Source organism: Pterocles gutturalis, unplaced genomic scaffold, assembly GCF_000699245.1.
Source record: "Pterocles gutturalis isolate BGI_N339 unplaced genomic scaffold, ASM69924v1 scaffold25685, whole genome shotgun sequence".
Classification (NCBI taxonomy): domain Eukaryota; kingdom Metazoa; phylum Chordata; class Aves; order Pterocliformes; family Pteroclidae; genus Pterocles; species Pterocles gutturalis.
In genome coordinates, this window is record NW_010141561.1 from 1 (window position 1) to 227 (window position 227).

Consider the following 227-nt stretch of genomic DNA (forward strand, 5'->3'; position numbering starts at 1 on the left):
GGGGTCCCACGGGACGGGGGGCCGAGGAGCACTGGGCATGGGCCGCCGGGGCACTCCCCACCTGCAGCCCTGCTGGGGTGGCACTACGGGCAGCAGAGCGGGGCACTGGGGAACCTGCAGGGCAGGGTCCTGGGGGGCACACGCCGTGGGCTACTGGGGTGCTCAGGGGTTGGGAGGACAGGGTAGCCATTGGGCCACATGGAGGCTGGGTGGGGGGAGAGGGTGCG